Below are 24,839 nucleotides of genomic sequence, written 5' to 3'. Positions count from 1 at the left end.
GGACAAAGCAGTAGGGACAAAATGTATGTGGAATGGCTTGATACAGTAATGTTTTACTATGTGATTTTAGTGAATGTCACTTTTTGACATTTTCAAATTTCCCGCCTGTTCCGTCCCCATACATCCCGACACTCGCAGGGGACAGAACCCAGATGACAGATGCCGTGATCCGCCGGAGGACATTACAGGGGACACTGCAGGAGGGACATGGCGGGAGCGCAGGAAAAGGTAAATGATCGAGGGATCCCAGAGCAGCGCCGCATGGTATTCCCGAGTGTAGCTCGGGGTTACCGCTTGTGGTACTGAAACCTTACCCCAAGCTACACTCGGGAATACCGCCAGGGAGGTTAAAGAAGAAGCTGCCCCATATCGGCTCAAAGACAGAGAATTGAGCAATCATATGACTGCTGAGTTGCTCAGTCACCACTCTGCTTTGCTTCCTCCAGTGCTCAGTGCAGCGAGAGGCAGAGCCAACTTTATTCTGGCAGCCAGGTGGATCCCGACAATATTGTAAGTATCCTTCCAGAGCCTGGAGCAGCTCTGCCTCATCAGCTGATTGTGGGCAATAGCTGACTCCGGGTCACAGAAGAATAAATGTAAGCGCACTCCTGTGACCCACAAGAGAAGTATGGCTAAGAAAGCTTTGGGTATACTTCCCTTTTTAAAGAGACCCTGTCAGAAATTTAAAAAAAGATAAAAGAACAAAAAAATCATGCAAATTAAATGATAATTTGCAGCATTTTTCTGTTCCATAATAATTTTGTATTCATCTGCGTGCCTTTGAAATTGCAAGAAAATGATTCCCTAGCACATCCCCTCCTTCCTTGCATGTCATAGCTCTCTGCTCTTCTGGGGCTGTCAAAATGACAGTTTGTGCTACCCCAACTACTCTGCCCCCGCCCACCTCCTTATAGCAACCTTTTATGAAGCAGCCAGAAGAACAGTAAAGGGAGTGTGTTGGGGCTGCTGACATCAAATCCAATATGGCAGCTTCCAGCAGCGGTCACAGGGCTTTTGGGAGGCTTTCACATGTAAGTACCATGCAAAAATCATCATATACACATATAATTCAATGGGAAGACTTCTGTTGAAATTAATGGTCTGATGACAGTGTCTCATTAAAGTGAACATGTGCTTTGTTCATGCAGGGCGAGGCAAATACGTCAGCCTAAATTTTTTAAAAAGTTTTTTAAATGTCACTATACTGCACTGTATTGCAACACACTGCTGTGTAGCTACATGAATGAAATACAACTTTGTGACACTTCAATAAAGTTAAAAAATATAGAAAAGTACAAACAATGCCTTGTGCTGAAGAAGAGGAGGAAGAAGGAGGAGGAGGTAGGACTTATTAGGACTCAGCTGTGCATGTTCCAAGTGAAGTATGTATACAGCCATGCAATGTTACCAAAAAAATCACCTAGAGAGGGTCAGAATGTATTTGTCAAAACACATCTTGCCATAACCATTTTTTTTAACTTGCTGTAAGCTACCTGACCAAATTTGCAAAGAGAAATAGAAGGATTTCTAAACAGATTTGATACTGACATCAACATTTTGGCACGGAAAGCTACATTTTCAGAACTGTAAATCACTACAACTAGATAAGGAACTGCTTTAACAAAAGCTATTGAAAGCAAAATTGTATTTTGCTAACTGTATAGGGTTTTTTACTGTAAGTGCAACAACAGTGTTTGGCCACTTTACTAGGTACACCTGTTCAATTGCTTGGTAACACAAATTGTTAATCAGCCAATCACATGGCAGTAACTCAGTGCATTTAGGCATCTAGATGTGGTGAAGACAACTTGCTGTTCAGATCAAACACCAGAATGGGGAAGAAAGGGGATTTAAGTGACTTTGAACATGGCATAGTTGTTGGTGCCAGATAAGCTGGCCTGAGTATTTCAAAACTGCTGATCTATTGGGATTTTCACTCACAACCATCTCTAGGGTTTACAGAGAATGGTTCAAAAAAGAGAAAATATCCAGTGAGTGGCAGTTGTGTGGACGAAAATGGCTTGTTGATGTCAGAGGTCAGAAGAGAATGGGCAGACCGGTTGGAGATAATAGAAAGGTAACAATAACTCAAATAACCACTGATTACAGCCAAGGTATGCAGAATACCATCTCTGAATGCACAGCACATTGAACTTTGAAGCAAATGGGCTACAACAGTAGAAGACCACACCGGGTAGTAAGGTGTACTTAATAAAGTGGCCGGTGAGTGTATATATTCAGTATATGAATTCCATTTTTTACATTTTACTTAATGTTTCTTTATTAGCATTTTTCTCCACATTCACAAAACAAAGCAACAGTGAAAATGTTTGGGACAAACTAGAACATTGCCAAAGCCTGCCACTCTCACTTTTGATTGACATGTGAAATTAAAATAAACAAACTATGTTTTTATGCTTTGCCCTCACAGTTTATTATTTTTGTAATAGTGATTGTTTAAGTAAAATTCCAAAAATAAAACAATCCATCTTTCAACAATGCCTACTGCTAGCCAAATTCTTTATATTCATACCAAGGATGTGCTTGTAACATGACCTGGTGAAGCACGTTGACCAGTTGCCTATGATAGAGTGCAAGCCCCAGAATTTCACCAGCAAATCTGAAAAAGTTCAGGTGGTCTGAATTCACTGAGGAGTTACTGTTTGGCTGGAACGTTGTTCCTGCTGAAAAAATTTTAAAACAAATCATTTTAAACCAGTAACCTCAATATGTAAATTACATTTATTAACCTCCCTAGCGGTATGATTATTTCAGCTTTTTGGTGCTGAAAGCAGTACCATTATTTTGCATGGAAATAAGTAGTTTTTTTATTGTAGGCTGTAATTTTTAGGAATAACTCACTGAAATCTGTCGAACAAGAGTCTATTAAACATCCCGGGTATGATAAAATTTGAAACACGAAATCATAAATTATAATTTAATAAATAATCATAAAAAATAATAATATAATCAAACCGAAAACACTGAAATTTGAAATATAGCGCCAAGTTCGCACATTGCTGAGCAAAGTCGCAAAATTGTTTTCAGTGTCTGATGACGAATTTCCCCACGAATCATTATCACTCAATTCTGCAAGTGGTTCTGATTTACTATCGCTGTTCTCTAGCTGATCTAAAACCGCTTTTGACCTAAAGGGATGCTTTTTGGACGCCATGGACGTTTCTCAGTTTCCAGGCAGAAAGAACAGACAAAATGCAGGCAGGGCACAGGACAAAGCACTAGAGACAAAATGTATGTGAAATGGGTTGAAACAGCAATGTTTTACTATGAAAAATGTGTTTTGAAAAAAATGACATTTTTTTAAATTTTCAAATTTCCCGCCGCCGGCAGCGGCACCCGTACGTCCCAATGTCACAGGGACCGGAACACAGAAGCCGGATGCCGGCATCAGCCAGAGGAGATGGCCGGGGACGCTGCAGGGGATACATCGCGGGAGCGAAGGACAAGGTAAGTGCTGCAGGGACTCCCTATGCAGCGCCGCATGGTAAGCCCGAGTGTAGCTCAGGGTTACCGCTTTTGGCACTGACATTTTACCCCGAGCTACACTCGGGAATACCGTTAGGGAGGTTAAGAGAGTCAGTTTCACATAACCAAGATAAAATACTAGAGAAGTCTTGCACAAAAAGTTCAGAAATAATTTCTGCAGGGAGAGTCCTCATTGTCTCACCAGCCTGAAATAACTAAAACTTACTGTGCACCTTTAATTTAGTAGTAAAAATAGGAAAGAGGAAGCATGAGGGCGAGGGGGGTAAGTGAACACTGGTAAGGGTTTCAACTGGGGGACGTTTTAGACCATCTTAGAAAGGTTAGTTCTAGGGTCTGCTTAAGTATTCTTAAACTACAATAGCATCTGCAAGTTATCAGGATAGCATTAGGAAATTAGGTTGTGGGAGAGTTAGGTGTCACAGGCACAGCTATGAACATAGGAAAGGTGATGACACTGCACACAAAAAGCAGGAAAAAAAAAAAACTGTGAGAGTCGCTGCCCGGGTAAAGCAGCACTTTTTACAGCTGTCTCTCTGTAGCTCTTTCTGTTTTATCTTTATCTTCTCAGAACACCACTGGAAGTGAAATGTCAGTCTCAGTAAATTACAGAGCTAACATGAAATACAATTTAGTAAGTATGTGATATTTTTTATTTGTTTTAGTATTTAGTGGTATAATATTTATGCACTGTTTGCACTTATGCAATAATTGTTATCAAAACGAGTACATACATACAATAGAGAAAGGTTTTGAGGTACAGGAGACTGGGTCAAATATCAGCTTTCCAAAGTATACTTACTACTACATAAACCTAAACTAACTACACTCACTGGCCTCTTTATTAGGTATACCTGTTCAATTTATTGGCAACATAAATTGCTAATCAGCCAATCACATGGCAGCAACTCAATTCATTTAGGCATTTAGATGTGGTGACGACGACTTGCTGAAGTTTAAACCGAGCATCAGAATGGGTAAGAAAGGGGATTTAAGTTAAAGTGGCAGGGTTGTTGGTGCCAGAAGAGCAGGCCTGAGTATTTCAAAAACTGCTGATCTACTGGGATTTTCACACACAACCATCTCTAGGGCTTACAGAGAATGGTCTGAAAAAAGAGAAAATATCCAGTGAGTGGCAGTTATGTGGATGAAAATGCCTTGTTGATGTCAGAGGTCAGAGGAGAATAGGCAGACTGGTTGGTAACTCAAATAACTACTTGTATGCAGAATATCATCTCTGAACGCACACCACATTGAACCTTAAAAAAGATGAGCTTCAGCAGTAGCAGACCACACTGAGCAGCAAGGTGTACATAATAAGTGGCCAGTGAGCGTATATCACCATTCTTCATAAAGCAAAACAGCACTGGCTGTTCAATGGCTGAAGAAAGAAAATACTGGGTCTGGAAGAAGCATCAAAGAAGATAGCAATGGAGTGGCAAAAGAAAGTGTGAACCTTTCATTGCTGGAGAAGGGCAAGCAAGCTTGCACATTTACTGCAAGTGCTCTTGGAAAGCCGCAGTGGATCAGCTCCACTTTAAAGAAAACCTGTTCTCACTACAATTTTAATAATCAAACCCTCTAGTAGACACTTCATTCCCATCTGCATCTTTAATACGTGCTGTGGATGGCACTTGAGTTAAAAAATATTCTGTGTGATGCATTTTACAACAAAATGCGCATTACATAGAGATCCATTTTAAAATGGCATCTGAATCACCCTAAAAGATTGTAAAAACTGACAGTATCATACACAGTGCTTCACAGCAGCCGTGACATGGAAGCAATGCATGCTACGAAGTGCTTCCCACACAAGTGAACCAAATCAAATTATAAATACATAAACATATAATTAAATTAAAATATAGCAGGTTGTGATGGATCAGAATTTAAGCAGATATCAAAATGGAATGTGTCAGCAAATTTTCTCCACAGTTTGAAGTGCAAAGGTGGACAGAAATAAAGCATCTCATGTATGTGCATCTCCAGAGTGATTTTTATTTATTTAAAATATTTTGATTACCTACCATCTGCTGATTGTGTGAAAAGGGCATAATCAGGATTGATAATTTCAGAATACAATATGTCAAACCATTCTCGCACAACTCCTTGTCCCTATGATAAAAATGTATATAAAAATTGTACTATAATCACTAATAAAAGTTCAAATATAGCAGGTTGTGATGGATCAGAATTTAAGCAGATATCAAAATGTAACGTGTCAGCAAATTCAATGGTATCAATTCCGTCATCCTCCAGTAACTGCCTGCACACTCTCGCCACATGAGGCCGGGCATTGTCGTGCACCAGGAGGAACCCAGGACCCACTGCACCAGCGTAGGGTCTGACAATGGGTCCAAGGATTTCATCCTGATACCTAATGGCAGTCAGGGTGCCATTGTCTAGCCTGTGGAGGTCCCTCCATGGATATGCCTCCCCAGACCATCATTGACCCACCACCAAAACGGTCATGCTGAATGATGTTACAGGCAGCATATCGTTCTCCATGGCTTCTCCAGACCCTTTCATGTCTGTCAAGTGCTCAGGGTGAACCTGCTCTCATCTGTAAAAAGCACAGGGTGCCAATTCTGGTGTTCAGTGGCAAATGCCAATCAAGCTCTATGGTGCCAGGCAGTGAGCACAGGGCCCACTAGAGGACTTTGGGCCCTCAGGCCACCCTCATGAAGTCTGTTTCTGATTGTTTGGTCAGAGACATTCACACCAGTGGCCTGCTGGAGGTCATTTTGTCGGGCTCTGGCAGTGCTCATCCTGTTCCTCCTTGCACAAAGGAGCAGATACTGGTACTGCTGATGGGTTAAGGACCTTCTACGACCCTGTCCAGCTCTCCTAGAGTAACTGCCTGTCTCCTGGAATCTCCTCCATACTCTTGAGACTGTGCTGGGAGACACAACAAACCTGGCAATGACACGTATTGATGTGCCATCCTGGAGGAGTTGGACTGCCTGTGCAACCTCTGTAGGGTCCAGGTATCGCCTCATGCTACCAGTAGTGACACTGACCCTAGCCAAATGCAAAACTAGTGAGAAACAGTCAGAAAAGATGAGTAGGGAAAAAATGTCAGTGGCCTCCACCTGTAAAACCATTCCTGTTTTGGGGGTTGTCCCATTGTTGCCCATCTAGTGCACCTGTTGCTAATTGCATTAACACCAAAGCAGCTAAAACTGATTAACAACCCCCTCTACTACTTAACTGACCAGATCAATATCCCAGGAGTTTAATTGACTTGATGCTATACTCTGATTGAAAAGTGTTACTTTAATTTTTTGAGCAGTGTGTGTGTGTGTGTGTGTATATATATATATATATATATGTATTTATATATATCTCAAGCCCCCAATAAAAAGACGACATGTGTCACAGTTGTGTCTTCTGCCCCTCTTCACATCACGCCCCCATAGCAGTGTCCTCTGGACCTTTCACATTATTCTCCCACTGTAGTGTCCTCTGCTCCCTATAGCAATGTCCTCTGCCCTCCTTCACTCACAGTAGTGTTCTGCCCCCCTTCACCACAAACGCAATGTCATCTGTCCCCTTCACATCACCCCCCACTGTAGTGTCCTCTGCCTCCCCCAAAACAGTGTCCTCTGCCCCCTTCACATCACCCCCCCGCACTGTATTGTCCTCTACCCCCTTCCATAGTAGTGTCCTCTGCCCCCCACAAAGTGTCCTCTGCCCCCTGAAAGCAGTGTCTTCTGCCTCCCCATCCCCCAAAGCCATGTCCTCTGTCCTTTCTCATCACAGCCCCCGCCACTGTAGTGTCCTCTGACCCCCTCCAACAGTGTCTCCTGAACATTATCCCCCCCACCCCCTACATACACACAGCACTGTGCAGGTAGCACTTCCTACCTACCAGCATGTGTAAAGCAGAACGGTGATCAGTTCTAGACTTAGTGGTATATACTCATATACCTATCTAGATATTTTTCATCAATATGACTATGTTTTTTTCTTAATCTTGTAGCCCGGACGAAGGTGATTGATGCTGCCCCTGAACTGCGTTGGCCATTTTTATTTTCATTTTAATTGTTTACAGAAAAAAATATCTTGGACTCTTTTATCCAATTTTGGTCTGGCACTCCTTTTGGTAATTCTATGCTTTGAGCTAATGTTGGGTGTCCATTTTGGGAAGCCTTAGTGTGTGGGAACTGCCTCATCAGAGCTACTGGCCTTGAAGCTTTTCTTCATCTGTCTACACAAGAACAGTCTACAACTAAAAAGTATGTTCTGCTGGAGTTCTCCATTGCTGTTTGTGTCCCTATTATGGTAAATCACTCAGGACAGGAAGTAATGGGAACCTTTCCAATGGGGACAAAGACAAAAACAAAAGCACATTTTTAGTAGAGTAAGTAAGAGTTAAAATTTCTGACAAGTCTTTATTGCTGCCTGTACATTCCTGTCCAGGTGACTACTGTATCTTCCTGTATGGGTGTCACAGAGAGGGGAAGTGAGGAGAAAATTAACACATCCACACTATAGCCAGTGCTAAAGAAAAATAATGGGCAGAACTGGGCTTTAAAGTGCAACTAGAAAATGTTTTGTCTGTAATTCCACTTTCATCAGGAACACTGGTTGAGAAAATATATCACTCACATAAGGAATGCATTTAACCACTTCAATACAGGGCACTTTTACCCCCTTCTTGCCCAGGCCAATTTTCAATTTCAGCACTGTCAATTGCGCAGTCATGCAACACTATACCCAAACAAACTTTTTATCATTTTGTTCACACAACTAGAGCTTTCATTTGGTGGTATTTGATCACTGGGTTTTGTTTTGCTAAATACATGAAAAAAGACTGAAAGTTTTTCTTCATTTCTGTTATAAAATTTAGCAAATAAAGAATTGTTCTTCATAAATTTAGAATAAAATGTATACTGCTACATTTATTTGGCAAAAATAACGCAAATCAGTGTATATTATTTATTCTGTAGAAATGTTATAGAGTCCAAAAACTATTGTATATATCTGACGATTTCTAATTTCTTGAGGCACAAAAATGTCAGGACGTTATAGATATTCCCCAAATTACCAATTTTGGAAAGTAGACAGTCTGAAGTATTTAGTAACAGGCATGGTGAGTTTTTTTGAAGTTGTAATTTTTTGTCATAATTTTGTGGAAAGTGTGCAGTACAACTTCATCATATAACAGGCAGCACAGTGGCTAAATGGTTAGCACTTCCGCCTGGCAGTACTAGGGTCGTTGGTTCGAATCCCAGCCACAGCACCTCCTGCCTGGAGTTTGCATGTTCTCCCTGTGCCTGCGTGGGTTTCCTCTGGGTACTCCGGTTTCCTCCCACACTCCAAAGACATGCTGGTAGGTTAATTGGATCCTGTCTAAATTGGCCCTTGTATATGAATGTGAGTTAGGGACCTTAGATTGTACGCTCCTTGAGGGTTAGGGACTGATGTGAATGTACAATATATATGTAAAGCGCTGTGTAAATTGACGGTGCTATATAAGTACCATAAATAACTGGTGTGGCGGTGATCAGGGACTAGTAACATTGTACTACTCTGGGGAAGTTATCAGTATTTTTTTTACACATTATGATTGCTTATAGAAGTTAATTTTATTCCTATAAACAAGCATTTTACTGAATGAATTTGATTCATTCAGTTTGTTTTGTTATGATTAGCTGTGATTGGCCTCAGCTAATCACATGACACAGAAAGGCTGTGATTGACCCAGTCTGCACCATGTGTACACTGTGACCAATCACAGCTAGCAACACAATTGTATACAATGGATGGCATGAAAGGAAGCCATCCATTGTTTACAATTGTCATGTGACAATGTATCACAGTGGTCACATTGTACTGGCCACTGGACTCCAATGGACTCAGCTGGTGACAGATCTCACCACAGCATGGCCCCACGGCGATCATATGATGTTCACCCAGATTGGCAAAAGTCTCGCCTGACTGTCATTTCACTACAGGCCGGGTGGGAAACGGTTAATGAAATGGAAAGTCTTAACTATTGCATTGTAGGAAGGTGCAGGAATATGCAAACACTGCATTCTTAGCACTGCAAAGAGGGAAAGTAAGCTTTCATATGTATTTGGCAAATTTGGGTACCTCCGCATACAAAATTGACGAGAAATTATATTGCTAATCTTATCTACCTCAACTGACCCTGTTTAATAGGTTCACTCAACATTGATGTCTAGGAAGCATATTTATAAAACAGTGACTGTGACAGCCACCAAGCATTTAGTGGTAGAGAATCATTCACTGTATATTAAAACACATTGAGCAGGAGGATTTACCTTGAGCATTGGTTCACACTGATGCAGTGCAGGAAACACAGCTAATCCTATGTGTTTCCTGCACTGCATTGCCATCGCTCAGCATGTAATCTGGTACGGGTGTCAATGTTAAATTAACGACACCCCGAAACAGATCACAAAACGCTGTGCGATTACCTAAATACACATCGTATGGGTGTTCACACCTTTTTGGTGTGGATGCAATGCGATTTGAGACAGACATCATATGTGATTTGCACAGGAAAGTACTGCACCGCATCAGGGCTAAATGTTTAGTGAATTTCACAGTTTAAAAATATGTTCTCTTTAAAATACATCAAAGCCACAAAAAAAGCCTGCTAAAAACAAGCTGAGTATCTATCAAGGTACCATTAGGTGCCTGCATGTCCCTTATTGTGACGATCGCGCGTCAGATCCCTGACCTTCTCACCAAACTCGTGACCGAAGGACTAGCCAATCTAACACCGCGATGTCACGTGCGTAACAATGCCACGCCCAGCTGCACCCTGCACACTGATTTTCCAGCTAATTGGACCACAATCGATGTACCTGAAGCCTGGGAGCGTTTGCTACTGGGTCAGGTTAATTACGCAATTAACCCTTCACACTGCCACCACCTCCTTTTTATACAGAGAAAGAGGAAACACAGCAATGCACTAGGATGATTGGTTAATCATCGGTATACCGATATCTCCGCGGACAGGTTATACAGAGGGTTAAACACTCATAGTAGCGCTCTTCAGCGGCAGGGATTCGTAAGTCACATTCAGGAGCTATAGAAACAGTTCAACACTTTCAGAAAGTAAGATTTATTAGTAAAAGGTCAAAAGGGTGCAGTAGAAATATTTACAGAAAAAAGATGTAACCTATATATATATATATATATACAGAGCACAACAGCACAGCAAACAGATAGCAGAAAGAAGTTTAGGTAAATAAGTACTTGCCAAATACATGCCTGGGGTAAGCAGTTTCAAGACTGATGAGCTCAAAAGAGATTTCGGGTCTCGCACTCAGTTTCGTTGTTATAGCGAGATTCTCCTTTCTGTCTGCTAGATGTTAAAACGCAGAAGGTCCTCACTTCTCTGTCTACACACAAAACATAACAGCCTCTTTTTCTACCCAAAATCAACGGGGTGTCTCTTACAACAGAACCCAATTGCCTTATATGGTAAAAGGATTGTATAAAGGCAGGGACTAGCAAGGTACGCCGAATGCATTCCTGAGGGAGGGGGAAAATCGGAGGTGGGAGACTGATTTGGAATTTAAGAGAAATACCAAAATGCTGAAGTTTGGAGCAAAATGGAGAACCGCGCCTCTCCCTGTGTGCATGATTGTTACACTTATCATCTTGAAATACTGCTGCATTGTGCCATAGAAGTTCTCTAGGCTCTAGGGTAACCCATGCATTAAATATTGCCAACATGCCTTGAAGCTGCCATTCATTAGATCCAAGTGCATGCTTTCTCTTCCATAAGGGTTTAGGGGCTTTTGTTGCGTACAGCACTTGTATTTCAAGATCATGGACTGATTACGCTTTAGATGATGCCTACTTCAGAATCTCAGTACAATGTTAGAACAGGTGCTACAACACTGGACATACCTGAAAGAGAATTGAAAAAATTCACAGGGAATAAGTGTACTAAAATGTATGGGATTTCTTTAAATACTGGTCCCCTACAATTTGTGTTCTACCCAATACCTTAACTGCTTTCATCAATAATTTTTCACATACATATCAACACTATCCATGAACATATGACAAATTTGGACATACCATACCTTCTTTTCCATAAAAAAGCACAGCAATACATTGCTTAAGTTTTTCTCAGTTTGATTTAAACACCTTTTCACAACTGCTCCTAAAAATAGAATCTAAATATGTAAAATAAATTAATTGCATTCTTGTTAGAACAAAATCTCTAGATTAAACAAGTAGTTTTTTGGTTCATACTTGTAAATGTTCATAAAACCATTCGCATCAATCTTTAAAAGGCTTCAATACAAAAAAAATAAGGATATATTTCTCCAAATTCTAGATCCCTGGTGTACTGCCCTCATATTACCTATGCAAATGATTTTCTTCTGACTAAAGAAGATTGCAGCTTGTGTATACTTTTAATATAAAACATACAAAAAATATATATATATATATATATATATATATATATATATATATATATGAAAAAAAAACAAAAAATACAACCGTCTGTGTTTTGCACTTTAAATGTGATCGAATTCAAAATGGCGGGTTCAAAAGAATTGCATTTATATACTGCTTATTGGTGCCGTGATGAAACCCAACCAATCTTTCTGCAGTGATCAATTTGAATTTGAGAAAGAAGGCTGCCATCTCCATGGTGACTGGAAAGGCTCCTGCACACACAGGTTATCAATGCACCAAAATTACACAAGCATGTCTATTGAAGAACAGTGCTGGGTGATTTGTAGGTGTATTTCATAAATAGGGGCTGTCCTGCACAAGCTGAAGTGAATCTTGGCATAGGATACCAGTCTCTAATGATGTGCTTATTTATCTGAGCTCATCAGCCCAAAGCCCTATTTCTGGATCATAGCATGATCTTGTTACATTTTGAATAGTATATACCTTGTATTATACAAACACATGCTATTCCCAGCTAGCTATTCAAGAGGCCAAAGACCCAGCCACCCAGGAACAGTCAAGGAGAAGATGTCAGCACCAGTGAGGGATCGAGAGGAGGTGAGCATCTGGGGATGCTTTCAGGTTAAGGGTTGTTCTAAAAATACAAGACTAGGCCTTCAGGTAACACTATTAGAGATGAGCGAATTATTCAAAAATTCGATTCGGCTGATTCGCCGAATTCGCGGAATAAATTCGATTTGAGGCGAATATATTCGCTGCGAATTTAACATGTAAAAAGGGTGTTTCTAGGCTTCAGAGAGCCTTTATATTAGTGCAGAACACTGTACCTTTAATTTAAATGCCCTTGGAGTCTGCTGGGGAAGAGAAATAATACTGTCAGTCAGTATGACATGCAGATGAGTGCCGTCGATCTTAGAATCACCGCACACTTCACTCATTTGGGCAGTCACGGGGCCAAAACCAGAGTGTGGAGCCACAGTGTGGCGGTGGAGGCAGAAGCAATGGGAGGCCATACAGCACCCTATGACAAAATGGAACCCACCAGCAGTGTGAGGAGACCTGAAAGTGGCACATGGCAGAGTGTGGCGATGGAGACAGCAGCAATGGGAGGCCGTACAGGGACCCATGACACACTCTGGACCTGGCAGCAGCATGAGGAGGCGATACAGGGGCCCATGACAGATTACGGGCCTGGCAGCAGCATGAGGAGTCGGTACGGGGGCCCATGGCAGATTACGGGCCTGGCAGCAGCAATGGGAGGCCATACAGCACCCTATGACAAAATGGAACCCACCAGCAGTGTGAGGAGACCTGAAAGTGGCACATGGCAGAGTGTGGCGATGGAGACAGCAGCAATGGGAGGCCGTACAGGGACCCATGACACACTCTGGACCTGGCAGCAGCATGAGGAGGCGGTACAGGGGCCCATGACAGATTACGGGCCTGGCAGCAGCATGAGGAGTCGGTACGGGGGCCCATGGCAGATTACGGGCCTGGCAGCAGCATGAGGAGGCGGTACAGGGGCCCATGGCAGAGTGGCGGAGCGTAAGCAGCTAAAATTGAAGGCCATACAGAGGCCTATGTTAAAAAGTCCCCCCAGCAGCAGCGTGGGGAGACGACTAATAGTCGTCTCCCCACGCTGCTGCTGGGGGGACTTTTTAACATAGGCCTCTGTATGGCCTTCAATTTAAGCTGCTTACGCTTCGCCACTCTGCCATGGGCCCCTGTACCGCCTCCTCTTGCTACTGCCAGGTCCAGAGTGTGTCATGGGTCCCTGTACGGCCTCCCATTGCTGCTGACTTCATCGCCAGACTCTGCCATGTGCCACTTTCAGGTCTCCTTACACTGTTGGTGGGTTCCATTTTGTGATAGGGTGCTGTATGGCCTTCCATTGCTGCTGCCTCCACCGCCACCCTGCGCCATGTGCCTCTGTCGTCTGCTCACGCTGCTGACAGCTTCCGCTTTTTAACCGAGGCCTGTGTTTGGCTTCCGAATACTGCTGCATCCACCGCCACCCTGCGCCATGTGCCTCTGTCGTCTGCTGCACATGGCGCAGGGTGGCGGTGTAGGCAGTATTATTCTGAAGCCATACACAGGCCTAGGTTAAAAAGCGGAAGCCGTCAGCAGCGTGAGCAGACGACAGAGACACATGGCGCAGGGTGGCGGTGGATGCAGCAGTATTCGGAAGCCAAACACAGGCCTCGGTTAAAAAGTGGAAGCCATCAGCAGCGTGAGCAGACGACAGAGGCACATGGCGCAGGGTGGCGGTGGAGGCAGCAGCAATGGAAGGCCATACAGCACCCTATCACAAAATGGAACCCACCAACAGTGTAAGGAGACCTGAAAGTGGCACATGGCAGAGTCTGGCAATGAAGTCAGCAGCAATGGGAGGCCGTACAGGGACCCATGACACACTCTGGACCTGGCAGCAGCAAGAGGAGGCGGTACAGGGGCCCATGGCAGAGTGGCGAAGCGTAAGCAGCTTAAATTGAAGGCCATACAGAGGCCTATGTTAAAAATAGTAACATGTTTGGGGCATGATTCATGGCGGATTTAGTCAGTTGTGTCAGGAACTGGTGGTTTGAAATCCAGACTAATCCACGCCTGATTCATTTTCACAAACGTGAGTCTCTCCACACTTTGGGTGGACAGTCGTGTCCTCCGCGGAGTTACAATACCTCCTGCCGCACTAAACACGCGCTCCGATGCCACGCTACTGGCCGGGCATGACAGCCTTTCAAGGGCAAATTCAGCTAGTTGGGGCCAAAGGTCAAGTTTCATTGCCCAGTAGTCAAGGGGATTGTCTACCTCGGTTGGCAGGGTGCTGTCCAAGTAGGTCCGAGCCTGTTGTTTGAGGTCCTGCTCCAGGTCCACCTGATGCTGCTGCTGCTGCGGCTGGTTAGTAGTTTCCTCACTGCGCTGGTGAAGAAAGCTACTCATCATCGACTGCAGACTGAGGCAGCCGCTGCTGGTGGAGCTGCCACTGCTCCTACCACCCCACCCCTCCCCTGCTGCCATGGCAGCGGAACGCGAGCGCACAGGGCCCACAGTGTCTGAGGATGGACGTTGGAGCAGAAAGGCAGAGACCAACTGACTACATAGGTGGTTTTTATAGTACGTTAGTTTGGCCTCCCTCTCAGCAGGTGTGAAAAAGGCCACCATTTTTGAACGGTAGCGAGGGTCCAACAAGGTGGACAGCCAAAAGTCATCCCTCTGTCTGATGGTTATTATTCGGCTGTCGCTACGCAAGCAACCGAGCATGCTATGGGCCATTTGTGCCAAGGAATGCGAGGGACTCCCTGCCTCCATCTCCACAGCATACTGCCACGGTGCGTCTGGGTCCTCTGTCTCCTCCTCCTCCTCTACCAGATGCTCCTGCTCCTCCACTCCTGTCCGCTGAGTGGTAAAACCACCCATTTCACTCAATAATTCCTGAGCACCAATGTCCTCCTCTACCTCCTCCTCCTCTTCTTCCTGTCCTGCCCCCACAGGGGTCATGTGGTGTTGAGATCTGTGCGCCACGTCTACCGCACCCTGACCAGCCATTGTTAACAGCATTTGTTCCAGGACGTGCAACAGAAGAATGACGTCGTTCATCCCATAGTCCTGCCGACTCACGAATAGCGTGGCCTCCTCAAAGGGCCTGAGCAAGCGGCAGGTGTCACGCATGAGCTGCCAATGGCTGACATCTAAGTTACACAGGGGAGTACCTTTATCCGCTTGTAACATCAGGAAATCGGTGATGGCCTTTCGCTGTTCGTAAAGGCGGTCTAACATATGTAGGGTTGAATTCCACCTTGTTGCAACGTCGCAGATCAGGCGATGCTGTGGAATTCCGTTCTGCCGCTGCAGCTCAAGGAGGGTGTGCTTTGCGGTGTAGGAATGGCTGAAATGCATGCAACGTTTACGTGACATTTTAAGGATGTCTTGCAGTGGGATGGTGGATTTTAGGAACCGCTTGACAACCAGATTGAACACGTGAGCCATGCATGGCGCATGGCACAACCTTCCTTGACGCAGAGCAGACACCATGTTCTTTCCGTTGTCGGTCAACATGGTTCCGATTTTCAGTTTGCGCGGAGACAGCCATCTGTCGATTTCTCTGTTCATTACACTCAGAAGTTCCTCCCCTGTGTGACTACGTTCGCCAAGGCATACCAGGTGCAGCACAGCGTGACACCGTTGCGCCCTGCACATGTGATATGCCGGTCGGGTAATGGGACTTGGCACGGGGGTGGCGGCTGAGGACACGGCGGAAGAAGAGGTGGTAGAGGCGGACATCTTTGCTGGACCAAGGACGTGCAAACGTGGAGGCAAAAGCGGCGTGACCTGTCCAAGTTGCTGGTGCGGCTGTGCCGGCACCACGTTCACCCAGTGGGCCGTAAATGACATGTACTGTCCCTGACCGTAGTTACAGCTCCACACGTCGGCGCTGCCGTGCACTTTGGCAGAGACCGACATGCTCAAAGACTGGCCCACCATCTCTTCTACATGTGAATGCAGGGCTGGCACTGCCTTTTTGGCAAAGAAATGCCGGCTTGGCACTCTCCACTGCGGCTCGGCACAAGCCATCATTTCTCGGAAAGGTGCTGAGTCCACCACTTGGAAAGGGAGGGACTGCAGCACCAGCAACTTGGACAGGAGGACGTTCAGCTTCTGCACCGTCGGGTGCGTGCTCGCAAACTGTTGTCTCTTGGAAACGGATTCCAAGAAAGACTGCTAACGGAATCCGTGAAGAGGAGTAGCAGGAGAAGGAGCATCTGAACGAGCGGAAGATGCCAACGAGCGACAACTCCCCTCAGCAGAGGTGTTGGAGCCTTGACTGGCTGATAGAGGGCGATTGACGTCGGGTGACGGAGCAAGTAACGGAGCGGGTGATGGAGCGGGGGCTGGGGCAGGCAGAACCGCCGTATCTTTATCACGGTTTTCCCAGGCCACCGAATGGCGACGCTGCATATGCTGACGCAACGCTGTAGTCCCAACATGGGCCCCCTGGCCACGCTTGACTTTCTGGCCACATAGTCGACATACGGCTACGTTTACCTCCTCGGGCGGCTTGACGAAAAATTGCCACACCGCCGAGTAGGAAACTTTGCCCCCGCTACTCCTCACTGGCTGACTGCTGCTTCCTCCGTGCACACCGGCACCACTACTGGCCGTGGTGGTAGGCTGCAGTGGAGCTGGTGCTCTACTCCGTGGCCGTTTGCCTCCACTGACACTGCTGCGACCCTGCTGCCTCCTGGGCAACCCACCGACTGTTTTGCTCGCTGGCAAGCTGGCACCCTCTTCTCCTGATGATGCGGAAGCAATAGCCTGATGACGACGAGGCTGCCAAGTGCGATCAGCCTCATCATCATCAATTAGGGTCTCCGCGTCACTACTAACCCCCTCGGCTGCGTGTGGGTCAGGAGACAGACCTGTCTCTAGACCGGCTACCGAGCCACTCTCCTCGCCAGTACTTCTTCGCCTGGCTGCTGAAGAGGCGGATGTCTCCCCCCGTTCCTGACCGCCCTCTGTTAGCTCTTCCTCACTGTACAGTGGGGCTGAGCCCACAGCATGCGATACTTCGCTTGGTGAGGGAACACCAAAGGACAGGGGCAGGTAGAGGACACGTGATTTCAGTGGGCTTGCTCCCGGGCCATGCCAACTAACGGTTGTGTCTGACGTACCCACCGACCGTTGGCTGTAGGTGTCAGAGGTGACCTGGGAAGAGGAAGACGACCGAGTCAACCAATCGATGACGGCAGGGTTGTCGGTGGAGACACAACCGCTGGATGACACCGGGAGCACTGGCCTCTGGCTGCAACTAGTGCTGCCTCGACCCCTACCTCTGCTGCCACGTCTGCTCGCTCCTGAAACATTGCCTCCTCTGCCACTCCTCTGCGTGTTGTCTGACATACTCTTTAATTCAATAGTGGTTGTGAAGCAGAAAGTAACGATTCTGTGTCCCTGAGTAACAATTCTGTGTCCCTGAGTAACGATTCTGTGTCCCTGAGTAACAATTCTGTGTCCCTGAGTAACGATTCTGTGTCCCTGAGTAACGATTCTGTGTCCCTGAGTAACAATTCTGTGTCCCTGAGTAACAATTCTGTGTCTGTCCCTGAGTAACGATTCTGTGTCCCTGAGTAACGATTCTGTGTCCCTGAGTAACGATTCTGTGTCCCTCAGTAACGATTCTGTGTCCCTCAGTAACGATTCTGTGTCCCTGAGTAACGATTCTGTGTCCCTGAGTAACGATTCTGTGTCCCTGAGTAACGATTCTGTGTCCCTGAGTAACGATTCTGTGTCTGTCCCTGAGTAACGATTCTGTGTCCCTGAGTAACGATTCTGTGTCCCTCAGTAACGATTCTGTGTCCCTGAGTAACGATTCTGTGTCCCTGAGTAACGATTCTGTGTCCCTGAGTAACAATTCTGTGTCCCTGAGTAACGATTCTGTGTCCCTGAGTAACGATTCTGTGTCCCTGAGTAACGATTCTGTGTCTGTCCCTGAGTAACGATTCTGTGTCCCTGAGTAACGATTCTGTGTCCCTGAGTAACGATTCTGTGTCCCTGAGTAACAATTCTGTGTCCCTGAGTAACAATTCTGTGTCCCTGAGTAACAATTCTGTGTCGCTCAGTAACGATTCTGTGTCGCTCAGTAACGATTCTGTGTCCCTGAGTAACGATTCTGTGTCCCTGAGTAACGATTCTGTGTCCCTCAGTAACGATTCTGTGTCCCTGAGTAACTATTCTGTGTCCCTGAGTAACGATTCTGTGTCCCTGAGTAACGATTCTGTGTCCCTGAGTAACGATTCTGTGTCCCTGAGTAACAATTCTGTGTCTGTCCCTGAGTAACGATTCTGTGTCCCTGAGTAACAATTCTGTGTCCCTGAGTAACGATTCTGTGTCCCTGAGTAACGATTCTGTGTCCCTGAGTAACGATTCTGTGTCCCTGAGTAACGATTCTGTGTCCCTGAATAACGATTCTGTGTCCCTGAGTAACAATTCTGTGTCCCTGAGTAACGATTCTGTGTCCCTGAGTAACGATTCTGTGTCCCTGAGTAACGATTCTGTGTCCCTCAGTAACGATTCTGTGTCCCTGAGTAACGATTCTGTGTCCCTCAGTAACGATTCTGTGTCCCTCAGTAACGATTCTGTGTCCCTGAGTAACGATTCTGTGTCCCTGAGTAACAATTCTGTGTCCCTGAGTAACAATTCTGTGTCCCTGAGTAACAATTCTGTGTCTGTCCCTGAGTAACGATTCTGTGTCCCTGAGTAACAATTCTGTGTCCCTGAGTAACGATTCTGTGTCCCTCAGTAACGATTCTGTGTCCCTGAGTAACGATTCTGTGTCCCTGAGTAACAATTCTGTGTCCCTGAGTAACGATTCTGTGTCCCTGAGTAACGATTCTGTGTCCCTGAGTAACAATTCTGTGTCTGTCCCTGAGTAACGATTCTGTGTCCCTGAGTAACGATTCTGTGTCCCTCAGTAACGATTCTGTGTCCCTCAGTAACGATTCTGTGTCCCTGAGTAACGATTCTGTGTCCCTGAGTAACAATTCTGTGTCCCTGAGTAACAATTCTGTGTCCCTGAGTAACGATTCTGTGTCTGTCCCTGAGTAACGATTCTGTGTCCCTCAGTAACGATTCTGTGTCCCTGAGTAACGATTCTGTGTCCCTGAGTAACGATTCTGTGTCCCTGAGTAACAATTCTGTGTCCCTGAGTAACGATTCTGTGTCCCTGAGTAACGATTCTGTGTCCCTGAGTAACGATTCTGTGTCTGTCCCTGAGTAACGATTCTGTGTCCCTGAGTAACGATTCTGTGTCCCTGAGTAACGATTCTGTGTCCCTGAGTAACAATTCTGTGTCCCTGAGTAACAATTCTGTGTCGCTCAGTAACGATTCTGTGTCGCTCAGTAACGATTCTGTGTCCCTGAGTAACGATTCTGTGTCCCTGAGTAACGATTCTGTGTCCCTCAGTAACGATTCTGTGTCCCTGAGTAACTATTCTGTGTCCCTGAGTAACAATTCTGTGTCCCTGAGTAACGATTCTGTGTCCCTGAGTAACGATTCTGTGTCCCTGAGTAACGATTCTGTGTCCCTGAGTAACAATTCTGTGTCTGTCCCTGAGTAACAATTCTGTGTCCCTGAGTAACAATTCTGTGTCCCTGAGTAACGATTCTGTGTCCCTGAGTAACGATTCTGTGTCCCTGAGTAACGATTCTGTGTCCCTGAGTAACGATTCTGTGTCCCTCAGTAACGATTCTGTGTCCCTGAATAACGATTCTGTGTCCCTGAGTAACGATTCTGTGTCCCTGAGTAACGATTCTGTGTCCCTGAGTAACGATTCTGTGTCCCTGAGTAACGATTCTGTGTCCCTCAGTAACGATTCTGTGTCCCTGAGTAACGATTCTGTGTCCCTCAGTAACAATTCTGTGTCCCTCAGTAACAATTCTGTGTCCCTGAGTAACGATTCTGTGTCCCTGAGTAACGATTCTGTGTCCCTGAGTAACGATTCTGTGTTCCTGAGTAACAATTCTGTGTCTGTCCCTGAGTAACGATTCTGTGTCCCTGAGTAACAATTCTGTGTCCCTGAGTAACGATTCTGTGTCCCTGAGTAACGATTCTGTGTCCCTGAGTAACAATTCTGTGTCCCTGAGTAACGATTCTGTGTCCCTCAGTAACGATTCTGTGTCGCTCAGTAACGATTCTGTGTCCCTGAGTAACAATTCTGTGTCCCTGAGTAACGATTCTGTGTCCCTGAGTAACGATTCTGTGTCCCTGAGTAACGATTCTGTGTCCCTGAGTAACGATTCTGTGTCCCTGAGTAACAATTCTGTGTCCCTGAGTAACGATTCTGTGTCCCTCAGTAACGATTCTGTGTCCCTCAGTAACAATTCTATGTCCCTGAGTAACGATTCTGTGTCCCTGAGTAACGATTCTGTGTCCCTGAGTAACGATTCTGTGTCCCTGAGTAACAATTCTGTGTCCCTGAGTAACGATTCTGTGTCCCTCAGTAACGATTCTGTGTCCCTCAGTAACAATTCTGTGTCCCTCAGTAACAATTCTGTGTCCCTCAGTAACAATTCTGTGTCCCTGAGTAACAATTCTGTGTCTGTCCCTGAGTAACGATTCTGTGTCCCTGAGTAACAATTCTGTGTCCCTGAGTAACGATTCTGTGTCCCTGAGTAACGATTCTGTGGCCCTAAAGTCTCTGTGGCCCTAACTCTGTCCCTAATACAGACAGGTCTGTCTCTCTTGAATGACCGGAGGCTAATGGAGAATTCTAAGATGGCCGCGATGTATAGCTCCACCATTACACAGTGCTGGCTGGCTGGCTGCTGATTGGCTAATGCGATCACATGTCATGAATGAATGCATTATGGGTCAGCGCGCCTTGTCTGCGCGCCTTCCCAGAGATCCCCGCTCCGTCGCCACACATGTCGCCGCCATTTTTGGGAAAATTCGATTCGTGCATCCGTAGTTTGCTAATTTTCGGATTCGGCGCGAATCGAATTTTTCCTAATCTTCGAAACGAATTCCACTTCGCCATGTTCGATTCGCTCATCTCTAAACACTATGTAAAACATTCAAGATTGTCTTTCTTTGTGGAAGTGTGTCAAAGCATAAAAAAGTAATCATTATGTAACTCGCTTGACAATGTCCACCAAACAAAACTTGTTGGACTTGGATGAGTGGTGACCAGGGGCGGACTGACAACTCATGGGGCCCCCGGGCAATAGGGGATCATGAGGCCCCTGTGTCCTTGCCCAAACTCAAAGAAGCCTATGAAAAAGGTACCAGGGGCATCTCATGGGGCCCCCTACTGACCCCGGGCCCTCGGGCAGTGCCCGAGTTTCCAAATGGTCAGTCCACCCCTGGTGGTGACCCTCCTTTCTCACTTACAGGTAAAACTCGAAAAATTAGAATATCGTGCAAAAGTTCATTTATTTCAGTAATGCAACTATGTGGAAGGGAAAAGTGTGGAAGAAAAAGGTGCACAAGCAGCAGGGATGACCACAGCCTGGAGAGGATTGTCCGGAAAAGACCATTCAAAAGTGTTGGGGACTTTCACAAGGAGTGGACTGAGGCTGGAGTCAGTGCATCAAGAGCTACCACACACAGACGGATGCTGGACATGGGCTTCAAATGTCATATTCCTCTTGTCAAGCTGCTCCTGAACAACAAACAACGTCAGAAGCATCTTACCTGGGCTAAAGAAAAACAGACCTGGTCTGTTGCTCAGTGGTCCTCTTTTCTGATGAGAGTAACTTTTGCATCTCATTTGGAAACCAAGGACCCAGAGTATGGAGAGGCACACACTGCAAGATGCTTGAATTTCAGTATGAAGTTTCCACAGTCTGTGTTGATTTGGGGAGCCATGTCATCTGTCCGTTCCTCTAAAAAGTATAAGCATGCATACAGTATGTACTCAGTACTTGATTTGGGCCCCTTTTGCAGCAATTACTGCCTTATTGCGGCGTGGCATGGCAGCTATCAGCCTGTGGCACTGCTGACGTGTTATGGAAGACCAGGATGCTTCAATAGCGGCCTTCAGCTCTTCTGCATTGTTCAGTCTCCTGTCTCTCATCTTTCTCTTGGCAATGCCCCATAGATTCTCTATGGGGTTCAGGTCAGGCGAGTTTGCTGGCCAATCAAGCACAGTAATGCCACAGTCATTGAACAGTCATTGAACCAGGTTTTGGTGCTTTTGGCAGTGTGGGCAGGTGCCAAGTCCTGCTGGAAAATGAAGTCAGCATCCCCATAAAGCTCGTCTGCAGAAGGAAGCATGAAGTGCTCCAAAATCTCCTGGTAGACGGCTGCGTTGACCCTGGACTTAATGATGCACAGTGGACCAACACTGGCAGATGACATGGCTCCCCAATTCAAAAAAGACTGTGGAAACATCACACTGGACTTCAAGCATCTTGCAGTGTGTGCCTCTCCATTCTTCCTCCATACTCTGGGTCCTTGGTTTCCAAATGAGATGCAAAAGTTGCTCTCATCAGAAAAGAGGACTTTGGACCCCTGAGCAACAGACCAGGTCTGTTTTTCTTTAGCCCAGGTAAGACGCTTCTGACGTTGTTTGTTGTTCAGAAGCGGCTTGACAAGAGGAATACGACATTTGAAGCCCATGTCCAGGATCCGTCTGTGTGTGGTGGCTCTTGATGCACTGACTCCAGCCTTAGGCCACTCCTTGTGAAAGTCCCCAACACTTTTGAATGGCCTTTCCTGACAATCCTCTCCAGGCTGTGGTCATCCCTGCTGCTTGTGCACCTTTTTCTTCCACACTTTTCCCTTCCACATAACTTTCTATTAATGTGCTTTGATACAGCACTTTGGGAACATCCAACTTCTTTTGCAATTACCTTTTGAGGCTTTCCCTCCTTATGGAGGGTGTCAATGATGGTTTTCTGCACAACTGTCAGGTCAGCAGTCTTTCCCATGATTGTGATTCCTACTGAACCAGACTTACCATTTCAAGGCTCAGGAACCCTTTGCAGGTGTTATGGCTTAATTAGCCGATTAGAGTGGGACACTTTGAGCCTAGAATATTGTACCTTTTCACAATATTCTAATTTTTTGGATTTGGGGTTTTCATGAGCTGTAAGCCATAATCATCACAATTATGACAAATCACGGCTTGAACTATCTTGCTTTGCATGTAATGAGTCTATCTCATATATTAGTTTCACCTTTTCAGTTGCATTGCTGAAATAAATGAACTTTTGCACAATATTCTAATTTTTTGAGTTTCACCTGTACATCACATGGTTTACCTTTCCAGTACTGGTTTATATTTTTAAATTTTAAAATTAAATGTTAAAGTGTATTTTAAGTAAAAAACAATTATCAGTTTGAATGGAGCTTGAAAAGGTTTTAACCCCATCAGGTTTTTATCGCTGTCTGTGTTCACCCTCTTATTTGTCCGAGTAACCACTGTCTTGACATCTGAAAGTGAAAGGAAACCCAAAAGTGTGAGCTGTCACTGGAACAGAACAAAGGGGAAATCTTCCAATGGGGACACTTGTTGCAGTGAAAACATGTCTGAGAGAATTTCCCTTACTTTTATTAGTTTTCAAAAACAGGGCTATTCCCAGTGACCACCCTAAGCCAAGAAATGCCACAAAAACTGCAGCAAGCCTGCAGCTATTATTTGTAAGGCCTGCTTTAAAAACATCAACAGTGATGCAAAAGGGGCCCATATTTGTCCTGATTAAGCCGTATTAATGGATGAAACATGTTGGTGTCATGATTTGATGCCCCACCCCTTCAAAGCTGCTTTGGATGAGGCTAGATGATGGACTGTAAACAAGCAAACCATCAAGGTGGGACTTCTGTGCCTGAGGAGACCAGAACACTGTGCAGTATCAAAGGTTATGATGGCATATACAGTTTCTGGGAAAACGTTGTCTGATAAGCATAAGCACAGTTGACATGGTCAACTGACCAAAAGAGACAAAACGACATTGAACAGGATTGTGACCCAGAATAAGAAAAAAACTTCCGCTAAAGTGATTGCAGAACTCAATCTCAGTCTTCACATGACTGAGATTGAGCTCTGTAGTCACTTTAGCTGCAGTTGTTTTCTTATTCTGGGTCACAATCCTGCGCAATGTCATAAATGGTATTTTAACTAGATTAGTATTCAAGCATAAAACTTATTAATTATTAATGTTTGATAAATCCAATACAAGAATAATTCATTTACACACGGTATAGTGAGTAGAAGTTAAGCAAAATCACCTGGGCTTTTATTATGTGCATAAATCTCAACATCAGCTCTGGACACTCCAGAAGATAATGAAAGTGATCAAATATGAGATTGGGATTTCTGAAAACATAAGAAAATATTTTAAAGTGAATGAAAACTTTTAGGTTGCTTTTACTATATTGGTACATTCGCTCTTAAAAATGATGCATTAGCTGTTAACAGGAC

The 24,839-nt window shown here is 45.1% G+C and overlaps 1 pseudogene; it reads right to left on the bottom strand.

Moving 5' to 3' along the window:
• Window positions 1-2,492: 2,492 nt before the first annotated feature.
• Window positions 2,493-24,802, bottom strand: LOC149470343 (E3 ubiquitin-protein ligase HACE1-like; annotated as a pseudogene).
• Between the last annotated feature and the right edge of the window lie 37 nt (window positions 24,803-24,839).

The sequence above is a fragment of the Staurois parvus genome, unplaced genomic scaffold (genome assembly GCF_062004578.1).
Source record: "Staurois parvus isolate SC_StPar_1 unplaced genomic scaffold, SC_StPar_1.0 ptg000048l, whole genome shotgun sequence".
Classification (NCBI taxonomy): domain Eukaryota; kingdom Metazoa; phylum Chordata; class Amphibia; order Anura; family Ranidae; genus Staurois; species Staurois parvus.
Note: the sequence above shows the minus strand (reverse complement) of the source record. Positions and strands in the feature narration are given on the sequence as shown.